Source organism: Oncorhynchus clarkii, chromosome 27 (genome assembly GCF_045791955.1).
Source record: "Oncorhynchus clarkii lewisi isolate Uvic-CL-2024 chromosome 27, UVic_Ocla_1.0, whole genome shotgun sequence".
Classification (NCBI taxonomy): domain Eukaryota; kingdom Metazoa; phylum Chordata; class Actinopteri; order Salmoniformes; family Salmonidae; genus Oncorhynchus; species Oncorhynchus clarkii.
In genome coordinates this window covers 30,550,786-30,572,436 of record NC_092173.1, presented here as the reverse complement: position 1 = coordinate 30,572,436, position 21,651 = coordinate 30,550,786, and the positions used below count along the sequence as shown (strand labels likewise).

Below are 21,651 nucleotides of genomic sequence, written 5' to 3'. Positions count from 1 at the left end.
CGCGCTTCGCGTCCTGTGCGCACATGAAAGGTTCCGCTAGTGCAGTGGAAAGCAACGCCAATACCTGGTTAAAGTCGCACCTCTGATGTCCCTGCCACACCAAGTGTCACTGGTAACACGTACATACAATGGTTGCCATATTCTACAGAGCAACGTTAGATCCTGTCCACGGCCGGTTGTATAAACCGGCACCACCACTACAGTTACTTGACATAATTTTAAAAGGCACATTGATGTACGATTCTAATCACCATATACCCAAATCTTGACTTGAAATAACGTGTGCCCAAAGTAGCCTACAAAGTGCTGCGCGCTTCCATTTCCAATGCCTCCTATTGAATATTAACGCTAAACCATAATAATTGCGTGCAGCTTTCCAAAGCCATTAGCCTACTTGGCCCGTTGACCATGAAACCGCAATCGGGTTACCTGCGTATCGACTACGGATAGGAACATGACAGGCCTGCCTATGGGCTAGATAGACTAGGCTATCATGCATAGCTCACCGTGGAATATGAACACAAGTTCAACATCTTTTGTTCATCGATTTGCTTAGACAGACAAGTTTCAATCACAAGTACAATAAACCGACTGGGCACTAATGAGTGCCACCAATAAAGAAGATCACAGCACTGGAAAAACCATTGATGGGTGGCTGGGTGATTTTGCAACAACGGGCACTTTTGGCGTTTCTTACATAAATGAAAAACGTTTACTGAAAAATACATTCATTACGGATGTTAATTTCTTGTCAAATCCACATTAATAGATTTACAGACTGTTGTCAGCTTTTGATGAAGGAATGGCTGACAAGTCGGATTAGCGCTGAGCAGCCGCAGGGGGCTTGAGGCTGTTCTCACACCTGTGCCACGAATTTGACGAGGTGTGAACAGCGGGCATGGAAGCAGAGGAGGATACACTGATCAAAGCTTTGGATCGGCATGCTACCATTTGACAGAATGGCGACAAAGTCGGGGAGTTGAAAGATACTGACACAGACACAGTAGCCTATATCTTTGGTTCACCTTTGCACCTGTCAAAGGACATTTTTAAATAAGTGTGGGCCGAAAGAATGACAAAACAAAGAACTTAGGCTATAACAAAATTATTATATAGATAGTTTATTATAACACCAATTCAAAGACATTTGTAATGTATCATGAGCCAGTTTCCCCATTAGTTTCCCAAAGCCCGTTGTTGCTTGGTAAACCCATAGTCCCAAATGTGCATAAAGCAATCTTTTGCATCAAAACAGGGACCCCGGGCCTGTTTCCCATCATTATCCTAATGGCGCACCATCACCATTCATCTAAAATCACATATGACATGTCGACGACATTACAAAATTCGTTTTAGCGATCCGTGAATGACAAGGGCAAAATAACAATTGCACAGCATCCAAACGCATCAGCTGAGGGTTCGAGACGGTGAATTTGAATTCCGGGGTTAAAGGTTAGTGGCCGGTGTCAGTTGGCATGAGGATTTCAAACGTGAATGAGAGCATATGGCGTTGATACGGATCCCCTGGGGCTCCCATTCCATCCTTGGATGCGTCTCTCCTATCAACTGTCTGACTCTGAAGAACGATAACTGATCTAACAACAGAACGCCTCAGCCTAGCCCTTCATCCGCTCTGACAGTTTATTGTGCGCTTTCCCTGATCTGTTTGATGTTTTCACAAGCACAACACTCATAAACAGATAATCCTCCCATTGACTACACTGATTTGAGTCAGAGGAGCCGATCTGTCGATATTCGAAATTGCCTGCTGCTTTTGAACAATAGTCACACAATCTTACCATCTGAGTTTTGGCCTTCTTCATCAGGTTCCAGCCTTAAAATGTTATTATAGCCCACATTCAAGTAAAATATAGAGTGAAAACCCCATGGATCACCATCACAACAAAACAAACCCTTACCTGTCCAGATTAATTAACACTAGGGGGAAAGCGCCTACAAAATAGCAATGGACTGTGCTAAAATATCAGCTTCTCAAAGTAACAGTGAGACAAATATACACTGAGTGTCCAAAACATTAAGAACACCTGCTCCTTCCATGACATAGACTGACCAGGTGAATCAAGGTGAATGCTATGATTCCTTATTGATGTCACCTGTTAAATCCACTTCAATCAGTGTAGATAAAGGGGAGAAGACAGGGCAAAGACTGATTTTTAAGCCTCGAGTGTGTGTGCCATTCAGAGGATGAATGGGAAAGACAAAATATTTAAGTACCTTTTAAAGGGGTATGGTAGTTTTAATTTGTTTATTTATTTAACCACGCAAGTCAGTTAAGAACAAATTCTTATTTACAATGACGGCCTACCCTGGCCAAACCCTAACCAGGACAACGCTGGGCCAATTGTGCACCGCCCTATGGGACTCCCGATCACGGCCGGTTGCCAGGCAGACTGATTTTGCCAGGCACAAAAAAAACTATTCAATCTATTTTAGAATAAGGCTATAACGTAACAAAATATGGAAAAAGTAAAGGGGTCTGAATACATCCTGAATGCACTGTATGTGTCTGAATTTCCCTGTTTTGTTCAAGTCTGACTGCCAGGGGCGGACTGGGACGACAAATCGGCCCTGGCCTTTTCTGACACGCAGACCATTTTTTCCTGTGAGTCCCCCTCCTCTTCCTCCATATCAGGAAAGTCCTCCTCAATAGGGGCTGAGGCCAAGTCTTCACAGTACAAACATCCTGATAAAATTCAAGGATGCGCGTTTTTGATTTGTTAAAAAAGTTTGAAATATCCAATAAATGTCGTTCCACTTCATGATTGTGTCCCACTTGTTGTTGATTCTTCACAAAAAAATACAGTTTTATATCTTTATGTTTGAAGCCTGAAATGTGGCAAAAGGTCGCAAAGTTCAAGGGGGCCGAATACTTTCGCAAGGCACTGTACCATGGCTATTGGCTGTTTCCAGGCACGCCGCATGGCTGCCCTTAGCCGTGGTATGTTGGCCATATACCACACCCCCTTGGGCCTTATTGCTTAAATTTATAACACATCCTCTCCTCTTCTACAACAGGTGTCTCGCCTGCTGTAGGGTCCTCCTCAGGCTGAGCTGCCAGACACTTCTCTGCTGCTATACTGCTCCCTGGAGCCCCACTATGGGGTGCCATGCTCTCCTCTAGCTGCAGCAGGTTGAGCTGCAGGGGAGAGCTGCAGCGACACTCAAACAGTGGGGGAGACGCAGCCGGCTCCCGGCCAGTGGAGGAAGGGATGGAGCAGCGGGACACTGCCCCCTCTCTGGTATCCATGGCCGGGGCTTTCGGTGGGGTAGGAATCCTGGGGGACAAACTGAGCCTGCAGTGGGAAGGAGGGCTGGCACGGGAAGGCCTGTTGGGTTGTTTAGGCCATCTGTCCTGGGAAAGGTGGGTGGGTTGGGGCTTGCAGGCGGGCTGGTCAGGAAAGAAGGAAGGTGCTGCGGCTATTTGACCAATCTGTCCTATCTGTCATATTTGTCCCATTTGTCCCATCTGAGGGAATAGGTAGTTGGGCACAAGGGGGGTGACGATAGGGGGGTGATCAGGGGGGTGACGATAGGGGCAGGGTATGGTGTAGCAGTGGGTGGAGCCTGGCTGCTCTGGCCCTCCCCAAAGCCAATGGAGACAGTGGGGTCAGGGCGAGTGATCTGGGCAGGGGTGGGGGTGGTAGGGGCAGCAGGGTAGCCTGACAGGGGTAGCCTGGCACCATGGCAGGGTAGGGCACAGAGAAGGCCTGGAACTGGGAGACTTCAAATGGGGACCAGGGCGTCCATTTCAGGCCCTGCCGGGGATGGCAGGGTTTACAGTGGAGTCAGGACACTTCACACTGGGCTTCTTGGATTTCTTATTTCGACTGCCCATTTTGGCTGCAGCGGGGCCTGCCCGTGCTCTGTTTAGCAACGTCCCCACTACCTGTGGCTTCTGAGGAGAGAAGACACACAACACAGTCAGTCAAGAATATCTATGAGATGGATCTTATCGTCTATCTCAGATGTTCCCAAAGCCAAATTTCCACAATGCTGTGTGTATGTAACTATGCATTTTGCTTACCCTGGGTGTTGGTCAGACCTCTCGGTCTGTGCAGGTACGTGGAGCAGTCTTTCTGGAAGTTTCTGGAGTTGCGGAGTTCCTTACAGCGGGTGAGAAAGGCTTCCTCCTCCTGGTGTGTGCACTGACAACACCTGCTTGGTCAGCCTCAGCCTTTTAAAGGCCTCCTTCTCCTGGGTGGGCGGGGATCCCACACTGACTAGCAGCAGTGGAGGGGCGGGACTCTCAGCAATCTCTGGAGAGGTCAATCACAGGAAACAGCCAATTAGAACGAAACCTGTGTGTATGCTCACTATATTCTGTCTGGCGTTTTCTGTCTCCTACATGGACAATGGTGCTGCTATAGCTACAATGGCTAGTGATTGACACCACGCTCTCAGCCTTGCTGGGCAGAGCCAGGGGCCCTCCCTCCCTCCCAACACTGGGGCGGCACCAGAGGAAAGCTTCTTAGGGGCCTTCATAGACAGGCCTGGATCTGAAGGACAAGAGGGTGAAGAAGACACTACTATTAGTTATGCTCACACATCAAGCTTTAGAGTGATTGTTTCTATGGGACGTTTAGCAGTGTGATGGAGATACTGTATATACCTTGTGAGACCTGCAGACACTGTCCAGACAGCTGATATGCTGGTAGGAGTAGACAGTCTGGTCACTATAGGTGACCTACTCCACACTGGCAGCAGCTGTAGCAGTAATGTCCTTGACCAGCAGAGGGGGCACTGCTGAGTCCTTCAGAAACATCACATGACTCTTCAGCTGCTAAGCTCCAGCTGGAGACACACATCTGTTAGCAAAGACACACTCTCACAGACATGTGCATATACACACGCACGCATTTACAAGCTCAAAACCGTCAATATTCTCCAACACACACACACCACTTACTGTCTGTGGTTTTCCTGTATTCAGGTCTGGAGGGAGGTTAGAGGCGTCACTACAGATGTGGGTTTGATCCAGGGCTGTGTCGCAGCCGGACGCGACCGGGAGACACATGAGGCTGTACGCAATTGGCCCAGCGTTGTCCGGATTAGGGGAGGGTTTGGCAGGCTGGGATGTCCTTGTCCCATCGTGCTCTAGCGACTTTTGTTGCAGGCTGGGCACATGTACGCTGACACGGTCGCCAGGTGTACTGAGTTTCCTCCGACACATTTGTGCCGCTGGCTTCCGGTGTTAAGCGAGTAGTGTGTCAAGAAGCAGTACAGCTTGGCACGGTCTTGTTTCGGAGACTCTCCCGAGTCTGTAAGGGAGTTGCAGCGATGGGACAAGACTGTAACTTCCAATTAGAGATCACAAAATTGGGGATAAAAAGGGATAAAAAGTACCAACTAAAACACCCCCATTCACACATTGAGTCTAAACTTACTTTAGTTATATAGGGTCTGTTTTGAAAGTAATACTAAATCAACCAATCAGATCGGTCTGAATCAAAGAGAGTCTCACTCTTGCGGTGGATGGCCAGCATGATTGGCCGGTCACTGGGGTGCAGGTGCAGCAGAACACGGGTTCCAAACAGGTCCTGGGGGAGGTACCCCAATAATGGAACAGCCCTGAGGGACACACCAGAGGTTACGATTACACAAACAACACCCCTACACATTATTGCAGACAGGGACACTAGAAGTTAAAAATGCACATCAGCCTTGCACTCAAACAGATGAGGTGTTGTGTATGATTGTTTATGACATCACTTCTCATCCATGTCCTGGAACAGACAGCTGTGTGTGTGTTGTGGTGAAGATGCGCTTGTCATAAGGGATCCTGGGGGCTGGGGAGGAAAACAGGAATGATGTGAAAATGAAAGGCTGTGTAGAGTGTGTGTCACGAGTGTCGTTGGAAGAAGTGGACCAGAGTGCAGCGTGGTAAGCGTACATTTCTCTTTTTATTTGGGGACCGTCGCTGGGGGGCTCCGGACTGGGGACCTTCGCTGGGGGGCTCCGGACTGGGGACCGTCGCTGGGGGGCTCCGGACTGGGGACCGTCGCTGGGGGGCTCCGGACGGTGGACCGTCGCTGGAGGCTTCGTGCCATGACTCCTCACTGGAGGCTTCGTGCCATGACTCCTCACTGGAGGCTTCTTGCCATGGATCATCACTGGAGTCTTCCTGCCATGGATCATCACTGGAGGCCAGGTGCGTAGAGCTGGCACAGTACGCACCGAGCTGGAGAGACGCACTGGAGGCCTGGTGTGTAGAGCTGGCACAGGGCTTACCGGGCCGTGGAGATGCACCTGAGGTCTGGAGCGCAGAGCTGGCACAACCAATCCTGGCTGGATGCTCACCCTAGCCCGGCAACTGTGGGGCGCTGGCACAGGACGCACTGGGCTGTGGATGCGTACCGGTGACACAGTACGTGTAACCGCAAAGCATGGTGCCTGAAGGGTCACACACTCCTCAAAGCGACTGTCTTGCTCCAGACTCCAACCCCTCCAAACTCTTTCATCCCTCTCCACTGCAAACCTCTCCACGCTCAAACGGTCCAAGAATTCCTCCTTGGTCTCGGACTCACCCCTCAGCACCGACGCCCACGTCATCTGCACCCCCCAAAAAAATATTTTGGGGCTGCCTCTCAAGTTTCCGTCATGTCCTCTCCTCCTGACCACGCTGCTTGGTCCGTTTGTGGTGGGTAGTTCTGTCACAGGTGTCGTTGGAAGAAGTGGACCAAAGTGCAGCGTGGTGAGCGTACATTTCTCTTTTTATTTAAAATGTCGCCAACAAAACAAGAAATGAAAAACAACCGTGAAGCTTACAGGGCTAAGTGCCACTACCCACAATGGAAGGAGGGAAAAAGGGCTACCTAAGTATGGTTCCCAATCAGAGACAACAATAGACAGCTGTCCCTGATTGAGAACCAAAACATAGAAACACAAAATCATAGAAAACAAAACATAGAATGCCCACCCCAAATCACACCCTGACCAAACCAAATAGAGACATAAAAAGGCTCTCTAAGGTCAGGGCGTGACAGTGTGTGTGTGTTAGGGTATGAATGGGCATTAGGATGGAATGTATGTGTATTCTAGTATGTGTATGAGACTCACTGCAATACGACTGTGCTGAGAGAGACACAGAGATCACAGAGAGGGTCTGTATGTGTCTTACCATCATAGCCGGAGTATACCCTCTCAGCCAGTAGCAGGCAGCAGGACTGTTCCTCAGCCAGAACAATAAATCACACATACATACAGTGCCTTCGGAAAGTATTCAGACCCCTTGACTTTTTTCACATTTTGTTAGGTTACAGCCTTATTCTGAAATGGATTAGATATATATATATATTCTCATCAATTTACACACAATAGCGCATAATGACAAGGGAAAAATAAGTTTTTAGAAATGTTTTCTAATTTATAAAAAATAAACTGAAATATCACATTTACACAAGTATTCAGACCCTTTACTCAGTACTTTGTTGAAGCACTTTTGGCAGTGATTACAGCCTCGAGTCTTCTTGGGTATGACGCTACAAGCTTGGCACGCCTGTATTTGTGGAGTTTCTCTTATTCTTCTCTGCAGATCCTCTCAAGCTCTGTCAGGTTAGATGGGGAGCATTGCTGCACAGCTATTTTCAGGTCTCTCCAGAGATGTTCAAGCCCGGGTTCAAGTCCGGGCTCTGGCTGGGCCACTCAAGGACATTCAGAGACTTGTCCCAAAGCTACTGCTGCATTGTCTTGGCTGTGTGCTTAGGGTCATTGTCCTGTTGGAAGGTGAACCATCGCCACAGTCTGAGATCCTGAGCGCTCGAGGAGGAGGTTTTCATTAAGAACCTCTCTGTACTTTGCTCCGTTCATCTTTGCCTCGATCCTGACTAGTTTCCCAGTCCCTGAAAAACATCCCCACATCACCGCCATGCTTCACCGTAGGGATGGAGCCCGGTTTCCTCCATACGTGACATTTGGCATTCAGGCTAAAGAGTTCTATCTTGGTTTCATCAGACCAGAGAATCTTGTTTTTAATGGTCTGAGAGTATTTAGGTGCCTTTTGGCAAACTCCAAGCGGGCTGTCATGTGCCTTTTACTGAGGAGTGGCCGTCTTCACTCCATAAAGACATGATTGGTGGAGTGCTGCGAAGATGGTTGTCCCTCTGGAAGGTTATCCCATCTCCACAGAGGAACTCTAGAGCTCTGTCAGAGTGACCATCAGGTTCTTGGTCACCTCCCTGACCAAGGCCCTTCTCCCCCGATTGCTCAGTTTGGCCAAGCGTCCAGCTCTAGGAAGAGTCTTGGTGGTTCCAAACTTCTTCCATTTAAGAATGATGAAGGCCACTGTGTTCTTTGGAACCTTCAATGCTTCAGAAATGTTTTGGTACCCTTCCCCAGATCTGTGCCTCAACACAATCCTGTCTTGGAGGTCTATGGACAATTCCTTACTCCTTGCTCTGACATGCACTGTCAACTGTTGGACCTTATATAGACAGGTGTGTGCCCTTCCAAGTCATGTCCAATACATTTAATTTACCACATTTGGACTCCAATCAAGTTGTAGAAACATTTCAAGGATGATCAATGAAAACAGGATGCACTGGAGCTCAATTTCCAGTCTCATAGCAAAGGGTCTGAATACTTATGTAAATAAGGTATTTCTGTTTTTTATTTTTATGAAAGGTGCAGAACCCTGTTTTCGCTTGTCATTATGGGGTCTTGTGTGTATCCATTTTAGAAGGCTGTAACATAACAAAATGTGGAAAAAGTCAAGGGGTCTGAATACTTTCCAAAGGCACTGTATATATATACACACACCAATGCTACCTCCCCCTGTACAAGACTAAATTGCTTCTTTACAGCATACAGATCGCTTCAGTCCCTGACCAGTAGGTGGGGATAAAATAACAAAACTGACTCCCTCATCCCCCTTCACATCCGTCAACTCTCCCTACCACTCTAATTCCCCCTTCTCACTCCTCTGAGTCAGACTGTTAGAACTATGATCGATAGTTTCCTGCTCTATCTCCCATCTCGACCTCGCAGCAGAAGAAGGATTTCACCTGCATGCACTCTGTAGGAGACGATTCCGTGAGAGAGTGAGAGAGAGGATGAATATATATCTAAGCAGCCAGAAGAATCCAGTTGAGTCTATTTCCAACAGCCTACCTGCTGCTCATCAATATCCACAGGATATGAGTGTAGATGTGCTTCCTCATGCATATGCATGTGTCCATGCCTCAGGACTACCTAGCCTGATGACTCCTTGCTGTCCACCTGGCCGTGCTGCTGCTCCAGTTTCAACTGTTCTGCCTGCGGCTATGGAACCCTGACCTGTTCACTGGACGTGCTACCTGTCCCAGACCTGCTGTTTTCAACTCTCTAGAGACAGCAGGAGCGGTATAGATACTCCTAATGATCGGCTATGAAAAGCCAACTGACATTTACTCCTGAGGTGCTGACCTGTTGCACCCTCGGCAACCACTGATTATTATTATTTAACCTTGCTGGTCATCTATGAACATTTGAACATCTTGACCATGTTCTGTTATAATCTCCACCCGGCACAGCCAGAAGAGGACTGACCACCCGTCATAGCCTGGTTCCTCTCAAGGTTTCTTCCTAGGTTTTGGCCTTTCTAGGGAGTTTGTCCTAGCCACTGTGCTTCTACACCTGCATTGCTTGCTGTTTGGGGTTTTAGGCTGGGTTTCTGTACAGCACTTTGTGACATCAGCTGATGTAAGAAGGGCTTTATAAATACATTTGAATTGATTTACTGTACAGCTTGTATCGCTGAGTGCGTAGAAGGGAAGAGATACGTCTGCATGAGTAGAAGGGTCATAGGTACCTGTTCCACTGCTCATACTCCAGGAGGGCAGGTGCTAGGGTGTGGTGAAGCTATAGAACACACTGACATCCTGAGGGGTCAGGAACTCTACAAACTTAGCATTGTACACTATCTTCCCTGTGATGAGAGAGACAGCCACAGCAAAAATATCCTATTGGACAAAACAAAAACCTATTAAAGGAGAATCCGTGAGAAAGGTATTAAAATGGCCCTGATCAGGAAAACCAGAGCTGTCATCAGGAGAGAGTCAGTCAGAAAGGTATTAAAATGGCCCTGATCAGGAAAACCAGAGCTGTCATCAGGAGAGAGTCAGTCAGAAAGGTATTAAAATGGCCCTGATCAGGAAAACCAGAGCTGTCATCAGGAGAGAGTCAGTCAGAAAGGTATTAAAATGGCCCTGATCAGGAAAACCAGAGCTGTCATCAGGAGAGAGTCAGTCAGAAAGGTATTAAAATGGCCCTGATCAGGAAAACCAGAGCTGTCATCAGGAGAGAGTCAGTCAGAAAGGTATTAAAATGGCCCTGATCAGGAAAACCAGAGCTGTCATCAGGAGAGAGTCAGTCAGAAAGGTATTAAAATGGCCCTGATCAGGAAAACTCATTATTATTTAACTACGCAAGTCAGTTAAGAACAAATTCTTATTTACAATGATGGCCTACCGGGGAACAGTGGGTTAACTGCCTTGTTCAGGGGAACAGTGGGTTAACTGCCTTGTTCAGGGGAACAGTGGGTTAACTGCCTTGTTCAGAGGCAGATTTTTATCTTGCCAGCTCGCGGATTCAAGCCAGCAACCTTTCAGTAACTGGCCCAACACTCTAACCACTAGGCTACCTGCCGCCTCAATACACACACAGTCAAAGCCTCAGTCTACCCTTTAAGGCCAGGCCATTGAAGTCTAAGTGCCCTGGTCTTTATAGTATAGGAACAGATGACGTAATGTATACTTATTCAATTATTATTATTATTTTTTACCATTCCCTACCCTTTCCAACCAGACTAAGTCTCATACCAGTTCAATCCCATTCAACCATTTCTAAAGAGAGGTCCTAAAGGTGAGACAACAGCTATCCTGTTACATTCATCTCTGTGTCACGTTCTGACCTTAGTTCCTTTTTTATGTCTCTATTTTGGTTTGGTCAGGGCATGAGTTGGGGTGGGCATTCTGTGTTTTTTATATGTTTTCTATTTCTATGTGTTTGGCCTGGTATGGTTCCCAATCAGAGGCAGCTGTCAATCGTTGTCTCTGATTGAGAACCATACTTAGGTAGCCTTTTCCCACCTGTGTTTTGTGGGTAATTATTTTTCTGTGTGTTTGTGTGCACCTCGGTTGCATTCCGTTCTTTGCTGTTTACCTGTTTGTTTTTTGGTTATTTCACTTCCATTAAAAGATGTGGAACTACATGCACTCTGCGCCTTGGTTGATTTATGACAGGGAGTTTGAGGATAGCGAGAGTGACACTGTCGGGGAATTTTCGACACCCTCTCTTCGTGTTCCTAGGAAACTATGCAGTATTTAGTTTTTTATGTGTTATTTCTGACATTGTTACCCAGGTAATCTTAGGTTTTATTACATACAGTCGGGAGGAACTATTGTATATAAGAGCAACGTCAACTCACCAACATTACGACCAGGAATACGACTTTCCCGGAGCGGATCCTCTGTTTTTCCCACCACCCAGGACAATGGACCGGATCCCACCTGCAACCCAAAACAACGATGCCGTAGAGGGGTCTTCTGGTCAGGCTCCGTAGACAGGCACATCGCGCACCGCTCCCGAGCATACTACTCGCCAATATCCAGTCTCTTGACAACAAGGTAGACGAAATCAGAGCAAGGGTAACATTCCAGAGAGACATCCGAGACTGTAACATTCTTTGTTTCACGGAAACATGGCTCACTGGAGACACGCTATCTGAGTCGGTACAGCCACCTGGTTTCTTCACGCATCGCGCCGACATAAACAAGCATCTCTCTGGTAAGAAGAAGGGTGGGGGTGTATGCCTTATGATTAATGAGACGTGGTGTGATCATAACAACATACAGGAACTCAAGTCCTTCTGTTCACCAGGCTTAGAATTCCTCACAATCAAATGACGACCGCATTATCTACCTAGAGAATTCTCTTCGATCATAATCACAGTCTTGTATATTCCCCCCCAAGCAGATACATCGAAGGCCCTGAAAGAACTTCATTTTACTCTATGTAAACTGAAAACCACATATCCTGAGGCTGCATTTATTGTAGCTGGGGGTTTTAACAAGGCTAATCTGAAAACAAGGCTCCATAAATTCTATCAGAATATCGATTGCGCAACCAGGGCTGGCAAAACCCTAGATCATTGCTATTCTAAGTTCTGCGACGCATATAAGGCCCTCCCCTGCCCTCCCTTCGGAAAAGCTGACCACGACTCCATTTTGTTGCTCCCTGCCTATAGACAGAAACTAAAACAGGAAGCTCCCAAGCTCAGGTCTGCCCAATGCTGGTCCGACCAATCGGATTCCACATTTCAAGATTGCTTTGATCACGTGGACTGGCATATATTCTGCACTGCGTCAAACAACAACATTGATGAATACGCTGATTTGGTGAGCGGGTTTATTAACAAGTGCATCGGCGATGTCGTACCCACAGCGTCTATTAAAACATTCCCGAACCAGAAACCGTGGATTGATGGCAGCATTCGTGCAATACTGAAAGTGCAAACCACTGCTTTTAATCAGGGCAAGTGTAACGGCTCTCTTCCTGACAAGGAGGAGTAGTAAGGATCAGAGGACCAATGCGCAGCGTGGTACGTGTTCATGCTCTTTATTAAAACAATCGAACACTGAAACAAAACAATAAACAACACGTGAAATAACCAACCGAAACAGTTCCATGTGGAACACACAGACACAGAAAATAAATAACCAACCGAAACAGTTCCGTGTGGAACACACAGACACAGAAAATAAATAACCAACCGAAACAGTTCCGCGTGGAACACACACAGAAAATAAATAACCAACCGAAACAGTTTCGTGTGGAACACACAGACACAGAAAATAAACACCCACGAAACACAAGTGGGAAAAGGCTACCTAAGTATGATTCTCAATCAGAGACAACTAATGACACCTGCCTCTGATTGAGAACCATACCAGGCCAAACGCAAAACACAAAATAGAAAACGGAACATAGACAACCCACCCAACTCACGCCCTGACCATACTAAAACAAAGACATAACAAAGGAACTAAGGTCAGAACGAGACAGCAAGGTGACCGGAAATATGACCGAATACAAACAGTGTAGCTATTCCCTCCGCAAGGCAATCAAACAAGCTAAGCGTCAGTATAGAGACAAAGTAGAGTCGCAATTCAACGGCTCAGACACGAGAGGTATGTGGCAGAGACTACAGTCAATCACGGACTACAAAAGGAATACCAGCCCATTGCGGATCAGGATGTCTTGCTCCCAGACAGACTAAACAACTTCTTTGCTCGCTTTGAGGACAATACAGTGCCACTGACACGGCCCGCTACCAAAACCTGCGGGCTCTCCTGCACTGCAGCCGACGTGAATAAAACATTTAAACGTGTCTACCCCCACCAGGCTGCAGGCCCAGATGGCATCCCCAGCCGCGTCCTCAGAGCATGCGCAGATCAGCTGGCTGGTGTGTTGACGGACATATTCAATCAATCCTTATCCCAGTCTGTTGTTCCCACATGCTTCAAGAGGGCCACCATTGTTCCTGTTCCAAAGAAAGCTAAGGTAACTGAGCTAAATGACTATCGCCCTGTAGCACTCACTTCCGTCATCATGAAGTGCTTTGAGAGACTAGTCAAGGACCATATCACCTCCACCCTACCTGACACACTAGACCCACTCCAATTTGCTTACCGCCCCAATAGGACACAATCACACTGCACACTGCCCTAACCCATCTGGACAAGAGGAATACCTATGTGAGAATGCTGTTCATCGATTACAGCTCAGCATTTAACACCATAGTACCCTCCAAACTCGTCATCAAGCTCGAGACCCTGGGTCTCGACCCCACCCTGTGCAACTGGGTCTTGGACTTCCTGACGGGCCGCCCTCAGGTGGTGAGGGTAAGTAACAACATCTCCACCCCGCTGATCCTCATCACTGGGGCCCCACAAGGGTGCGTTCTCAGCCCTCTCCTGTACTCCCTGTTCACCCATGACTGCGTGGCCATGCACGCCTCCAACTCAATCATCAAGTTTGCAGACGACACTACAGTGTCGATGAGACGGCCTACAGGGAGGAGGTGAGGGCCCTCGGAGTGTGGTGTCAGGAAAATAACCTCATCCTCAACGTCAACAAAACAAAGGAGATGATCGTGGACTTCAGGAAACAGAAGAGGGAGCACCCCCCTATCCACATCGATGGGACAGTAGTGGAAAGGGTAGAAATGTAAGTTCCTCGGCTTACACATCACGGACAAACTGAAATGGTCCACCCACACAGACAGCGTGGTGAAGAAGGCGCAGCAGTGCCTCTTCAACCTCAGGAGGCTGAAGAAATTTGGCTTGTCACCAAAAGCACTCACAAACTTCTACAGATGCACAATCGAGAGCATCCTGTCGGGCTGTATCACCGCCTGGTACGGCAACTGCTCCGCCCACAACCGTAAGGCTCTCCAGAGGGTAGTGAGGTCTGCACAACGCATCACCGGGGACAAACTACCTGCCCTCCAGGACACCTACACCACCCGATGTCACAGGAAGGCCATAAAGATCATCAAGGACAACAACCACCCGAGCCACTGCCTGTTCACTCCACTATCATCCAGAAGGCGAGGTCAGTACAGGTGCATCAAAGCAGGGACCGAGAGACTGAAAAACAGCTTCTATCTCAAGGCCATCAGACTGATAAACAGCAATCACTAACATTGAGTGTCTGCTGCCAACATACAACAGACTCAACTCCAGCCACTTTAATAATGGGAAAATTGATGTAATAAATGTATCACTAGCTACTTTAAACAATGCCACTTAATATAATGTTTACATACCTTACATTACTCATCTCATATACTGTATCTTACTGTACTCTATACCATCCACTGCATCTTGCCTATGCCGTTCTATACCATCACTCATTCATATATATTTTTATGTACATATTCTTATTCATTCCTTTACACTTGTGTGTATAAGGTAATTGTTGTGAAATTGTTACTTTAGATTCCTCGTTGGATATTACTGCATTATCGGAACTAGAAGCACAAGCATTTCGCTACACTCGCATTAACATCTGCTAACCTGTCACGTCCTGACCTTAGTTCCTTTTTTATGTCTCTGTTTTAGTTTGGTCAGGGCGTGAGTTGGGGTGGGCATTCTGTTTTATATTTCTGTGTTTAGCCTGGTATGTTTCCCAATCAGAGGCAGCTGGTTATCGTTGTCTCTGATTGAGAACCATACTTAGGCAGCCTGTTTTCCCACTCTGGGTGTGGATAGTTGTTTTCTGTTTTGTGTCTGCACCAGACAGGACTGTTTCGTTTTCATTTTGTTCTCTTGTTGTTTTTGTCATTCAGTGTTCTGTTCTATTAAATAATCATGAACACTTACCACGCTGCGCTTTGGTCCTCACCTTCCTCCACCCACGACAGCCGTTACATAACCATGTGTATGTGACAAATAAAATTGTATTTTATTTACACACTAACACAGACCTTTCCGAGACTTCATTTGAATGTAAAATATGACATAGCTAGCTGCATGTCAGACTGGTCTGACATTCAGTTAATTTAACCCAACCTTACATTACATACATTAACCAGCTAGACATGAGCATACGTAACAATAGACAATAACAATAGACCTTTGAAACATTACAAAACAGAAAAACAGAAAACATCTTCCAAAACACAATAACACAATCTGCTGGCTTGTCCCACCACTGCAGAAAACACTGAGCTAGGCTGAAACACCTGCATTTTGGAGCTGCCTTACTTAAAGCAAAAAAGAGACCATGTTTGTATGTGGCTTTATTAACTCAATGATTCATATATATTTTTTTTACATTGTTTGCAAACTGATATGTGACACGTATTAATGCCAAAATAACATGCAAAACAGGAAAGCCCCCCCCCCCCCCCCATAAAAATGTGGGGCTCAAAATGACGGGTCGCCATTGCCTGTAACGGCTAATGGAGCATCATATTAGCCCGTTACAATCTACTAGCTATAAATGAAGATGGTCCAAAACAACAGTCAGTGGTGAAATTACTGTTATGTGAATTTTGTTATCAATGTTCATAAACTTCAATTAATCTACTCAGTCTGCAACCCAGAGTTTGTAAGATGCTGGTTGAATGAAGCAGACAAGAGTCCCAGCCTACAAAAATCAAAGTGTTTATTCACGAGAACGTTCTAGTCCATTGTACAAAAACATCCATTTTATACTGGCTCCTTACGCACATACCTTCACACAAACAGCAGATATCCTACGCACATACATACAGTACAAGTTCAAATCTTCAACTACGCCCTGCTCAGACAGTCTGTGTTTTTCCACTATACAGATACATTGTTTCATCTGCAACATGTTTCATCATTTTCTGCAAGCCTAACAGCTTCTCCCCTCCACGGGTGGAGACAGAATGTCCTGTAAGGAACACAGTAGTCCAGCATGTCTGTCGATAGCTCCTCTTATCATTTGTTTCACACTTGCACTCTGCTTACATTCTAAAAAGAAACAAAAGGTCCTTGTTCTAATTCTGACTAAAACTACACACATCAGATTATAAATGTATGATTCTAATACATTTCATACAATTATATGGCTTCAGAGTGGAATTATTTAATCATTATCTTTAGACATACAAATTATTAAATTACAAATTGAAAAAAAGTGTAAATTGTCACTAAGGTTTTGATCAAACTACAATAAGTGATAACTCAGATTACATTGTGCTTTAGTGGTCTATAGTTAGTTTTATTTAACAGAAGTGCTACAATCCAGCCTACAATGAAAACAGTAGAAAAAAGGGCTTACTTTGAAGTTTCTAAATGAACCTAAATGAGCCTACATACAGGGCCGGCCCTAGCTTCTTGGGGGCCGAAGTGAGATTTGGTTTGGAGGCCCCCCACCTCGAGGGTAAAACATTTTATTAGTCCCCATCTTTACTGTGAAGAGAAAATGTTGCAGTTATAAAGCAAGTTTGATGTAAATCTACACATTTTTCCATGCGGCGGAGAGAAACATTTGCAGTTTTACAGGCAATTTCCTGCAATTCTGCATTACTTGTCATAGAGTCGAGATAAATCTTTTGCAGTTTTTAAGCTAATTTCCTGCAATTCTACACATTTTGCATGACTTTTGCCATGTTAATATGATATCTGAGTGAGAGTGACTAACAAAATCAATGGGGCCCCCCTAGAGGTCAGGGCCCCTGGGTACTTGCCTTTCGAAGCCGGTCGATAATTCAACCATGATTAGATACGTTTAGATAGCTGGCTAGACTAACTTACCAATTTAAAAAATGTTAGCTGACATGGGCTAATTAAGTGACTGTCAGTGACTGGATATAACAAGAGAAAAACTGCTGATGCACAATCAAATTGCACCTTGTGTATTCTACTATTCTAACTGTCAACAGTAAGTTGAGACCCAGACTGAGTTCTTAATGAAAAAAATTCACTGTTTATGTCACACAATACACACTCACACTATGACACATCCTTTTCGAGTGTCCTGTACCCAGAGACCGAGTGGACCTAGAGCCCAGTGGGATAGGTGGGATTCCAAAAGCAGGCTGAGAAGTGAGTCACTGCAGCAGAACAACTGGTGGTGGTTGTGTATCTCTTACCAGCAGTACTTAGTGACAGAACAGATTTATTTAACCAGAAATCCTCTCCATTTAAAGCACACCCCAATATTACTGTACAATGTATTCTATTTATCGTAGATCTGGGAGCATCTAACCATAGGAACATTTATGGAAAGATATGATTAAGCAATGCAGTCCATGCAATATGTTATATAAAATCAGTGGTTAAATTACACAGTGGAAAGAAAAAGTATGTGAACCCTTTGGAATTACCTGGATTTCTGCATAAATTGGTCATCAAATTTGATCTGATCTTCATCTAAGTTACAACAATAGACAAACATAGTGTGCTTGAACTAATAAGACACAAATTATTTTATTTTGCTTGTCTATTTTGAATACATAATTTAAACATTCACAGTGTAGGTTGGAAAAAGTATGTGAACCCCTAGGCTAATGACTTCTCCAAAAGCTGATTGGAGTCAGGAGTCAGCTAACCTGGAGTCCAATCAATGAGACAAAATTGGAGATGATGGTTAGAGCTGCCTTGATCTATAAAAAACACTCGCAAAATTTGAGTTTGCTATTCACAAGAAGCATTGCCTGATGTGACCCATGTCTCGAACAAAAGAGATCTCAGAAGACCTAGGATTAAGAATTGTTGACTTGCATAAAGCTGGAAAGGGTTACAAAAGTACCTCTAAAAGGCTTGATGTTCATCAGTCCATGGTAAGACAAATGGTCTATAAATGAAGAAAATTCAACACTGTTGCTACTCTCCCTTGGAGTAGGCGTCCTGCAAAGATGACTAAGAGCACAGTGCAGAATGCTCAATGAGGTTAAAAACGTCTCTGGGACGGTAGCGTCCCACTTGGCCAAAAGCCAGAGAAAATGCAGAGCGCCAAATTCAAATAAATTCCTATAAAAATCAAACTTTCATGAAATCACACATGTAAGATACCAAATTAAAGCTACACGTGTTGTGAATCCAGCCAACATGTCAGATTTCAAAAAGGCTTTTCGGCGAAAGCAAACAATGCTATTATCTGAGGATAGCACCATAGTAAACAAAAGAGAGAATACATTTCAACCCTGCAGGCGCGACACAAAACGCAGAAATAAAGATATAATTCATGCCTTACCTTTGACAAGCTTCTTCTGTTTGCACTCCAATATGTCCCATAAACATCACAAATGGTCCTTTTGTTTGATTAATTCCGTCCATATACAGTATATCCAAAATGTCCCATAAACATCACAAATGGTCCTTTTGTTTGATTAATTCCGTCCATATACAGTATATCCAAAATGTCCCATAAACATCACAAATGGTCCTTTTGTTTGATTAATTCCGTCCATATACAGTATATCCAAAATGTCCCATAAACATCACAAATGGTCCTTTTGTTTGATAAATTCCGTCCATATACAGTATATCCAAAATGTCCCATAAACATCACAAATGGTCCTTTTGTTTGATTAATTCCGTCCATATACAGTATATCCAAAATGTCCCATAAACATCACAAATGGTCCTTTTGTTTGATTAATTCCATCCATATACAGTATATCCAAAATGTCCATTTATTAGGACCGCATTTCTTTGCCTATCCAATGGCTTTCTGAAGTTGCTGGATATCGACAGGAACTGAAACACGATGTTGTACATGTCGATCCAGAGCCGTCCAAGCAGCTCATTGGGTAACATGTCTGGTGATTATGCAGGCCATGGAAAAACTGGGACATTTTCATCTCCCAGGAATTGTGTACAGATCCTTGCTGAAACATGAGGTGATGGCGGCGGATAAAAGGCATGGCAATGGGCCTCAGGATCTCGTCATGGTATCTCTGTGCATTCAAATTGCCATTGTGCAATTGTTTTAGTTGTCCGTAGTTTATGCCTGCCCATACCATAACCCCACCATGATGCACTGTTCACAATGTTGACATCAGCACCGCTTGCCCACGTGATCTACTTGTTGTACGTATCAAATCAAACTATTTGTCACATGCGCCGAATACAACAAGTGTAGACCTTATATGCTTACTTACAAGCCCTTTACCAACAGTGCAGTTCAAGAAGAGTTAAGAAAATATTTACCAAATAAATTGAAGTAAAAAATAATAAAAAAGTAACACAACAACATAACAATAACGAGGCTATATACAGGGGGTACCGTTACCGAGTCGGTGTTCGGGGGTACAGGTTAGATGAGGTAATTTGTACATGTAGTGTGGAATACAGCAGGTCAGCCACCAGGGGGAGACTCGTCAAGGCCTGGTGACAGACGGAGTATACATCATGAGACGATGGCTCCATCTGTTGGACGTGCCAGGTCTCGACGGGCTCTCTGGCCTTATTGGGGCTGATTGGGAGTTGGTGAGTAATCAAGGGCTGATTGCTAACCAGCTGTGCAAGGCCCATAAAGCTGTCAGAAGGGCAGCACACAGGGAGAGAGTGGGGGGAAGAAAGGACTCCCGTATAGTTGGGGACGGTTCAGTTTTTGTGCCCGACATGATACAGCAAGACCCGGAGCCCAGAAGACGGTATCCTGGAAAGGGTCTCATGGGGGAGACCTATCCTTTTCTTTTTCATTTGTTATGTAAGTGAACACCCTTGAAACTGAACTAATCCTACTCTGTCCATGTCTGATCTGTGTAACCGTCTTGACCAAACCCTGTGGTCTGCCAGAGTAGGTAGGGGTGAAGTGACTATGGATAGATTAACAGCGAGCAGTAGCAGTGTACAAAACAAATGGGGGGGGGGGTGTTAATGTAAATAGTCCGGTGGCCATTTGATACATTGTGGCTTCGGGGTAGGAGCTGGTAAGGAGCCTTTTAGTCCTAGACTTGGAGCTCCAGTACCGCTCGCCATGCGATAGCAGAGAGAACAGTCTGACTTGGGTGACTGGATGTACTGACATCTGACATGTACAGTTGAAGTTTACATACACCTTAGCCAAATACATTTAAACTGTTTTTCACAATTCCTGACATTTAATCCTAGTAAATATAACCTGTTTTAGGTTAGTTAGGATCACCAATTTATTTTAAGAATGTGAAATGTCAGAATAGAGATTTCTTTAATCACATTCCCAGTGGGTCAGAAGTTTACACACTCAATTAGTATTTGGTAGCATTACCTTTAAAATTATTAAACTTGGGTCAAACATTTCAGTAGCCTTCCACAAGCTTCCCACAATAAGTTGGGTGAATTTTGGCCTATTCCTACTGACAGAGCTGGTGTAACGGAGTCAGCTTTGTAGGCCTCCTTGCTCGCACACGTTTTTCAGTTCTGCCCACAAATGTTCTATAGGATTGAGGTCAGGGCTTTGTGATGGCCACTCCAATAGCTTGACTTTGTTGCCATTTTGCTGCCATTTTGGAAGTATGCTTGGGATCATTGTCCATTTGGAAGACCCATTTGTGACCAAGCTTTAACTTCCTCACTGATGTCATGATGTTGCTTCAATATATCCACATAATTTTCCTCCCTCATGATGCCATCTCTTTTGTGAAGTGCACCAGTCCCTCCTGCAGCAAGGCACCCCCACCCCCACAACATGATGCTGCTACCCCCATGCAGCACAGTTGGGATGGTGTTCTTCAGCTTGAAAGCCTCCCCCTTTTTCCTCCAAACATAACAATGGTCATTATGGCCAAACAGTCCTATTTTGTTTCATGAGACCAGAGGACATTTCTCCAAAAAGTATGATCTTTGTCAACGTGTGAAGTTGCAAACCGTAGTCTGGCGTTTTTATGGCGGTTTGGGAGCAGTGGCTTCTTCCTTGCTGAGCGGCCTTTTAGGTTGTCGATATAGGCCTCGCTTTACTGTGGATATAGATACTTTGTACCTGTTTCATCTTCACAAGGTCCTTTGCTGTTGTTCTCATCTCTAGGAGACAGAACGCGTCTCCTTCCTGAGTGGTATGACGGCTGCGTGGTCCCATGGCACGCTCCCTGAAAACTTGAAACATCTGTGGCATTGTGTTATGTGACAAAAAAAAAGGCACATAGTGGCCTTTTATTGCCCCCAGCACAAGTTGCACCTGTGTAATGATTGTGCT

At 45.3% G+C, this 21,651-nt stretch overlaps 1 pseudogene; it reads right to left on the bottom strand.

Moving 5' to 3' along the window:
- Nucleotides 1-2,992: 2,992 nt before the first annotated feature.
- LOC139385760 (period circadian protein homolog 2-like) lies at nucleotides 2,993-11,567 on the bottom strand (annotated as a pseudogene).
- Between the last annotated feature and the right edge of the window lie 10,084 nt (nucleotides 11,568-21,651).